This window comes from Penaeus monodon, chromosome 30 (genome assembly GCF_015228065.2).
Source record: "Penaeus monodon isolate SGIC_2016 chromosome 30, NSTDA_Pmon_1, whole genome shotgun sequence".
Taxonomy (NCBI): Eukaryota; Metazoa; Arthropoda; class Malacostraca; order Decapoda; family Penaeidae; genus Penaeus; species Penaeus monodon.
The window spans coordinates 8,963,229-8,963,715 of record NC_051415.1 but is presented as its reverse complement, the minus strand read 5'-3'; positions in this window follow the sequence as shown (position 1 = coordinate 8,963,715).

Genomic DNA, 487 nt, shown 5'->3' with positions numbered 1-487 from the left:
CGCGCGCGCGCGCCTGCCTTCAGATATACATAAATGCATACAGAAATACATAAATGAACATAATACTTTCGTAAATATACAAAGAAACGAAAAAATCTTCAGAAAACGAGATCGTTCCTTACTAATGGTCTAGTTTAACGCATAAATTTGGCGTACCCAAGCACAGTACCCAAATTACCCTCCCCCTCTTTCCCATTACGTATATAGCCTAATTACTGTGCACAATTACCATTACCCATTATCATATTGTTCGCTATGTACTAGGAATTCCCTCTATGCTGATTTCTATGTTAACAACTCATCCCTTAATGGGAAGAAATAAAAAGAGTATTCATGGGTCCTTATAAACTATAGACGCTATAGGAAATAAGAAAAGGTAAAAAATTTGGATATATGGTAATCATAACATCTAGTGGTAGGTAGTTATGATAGCAATGATAATAGCAATAAGATTATTGGAGTAAATAACAATGGCATTGATGATAAT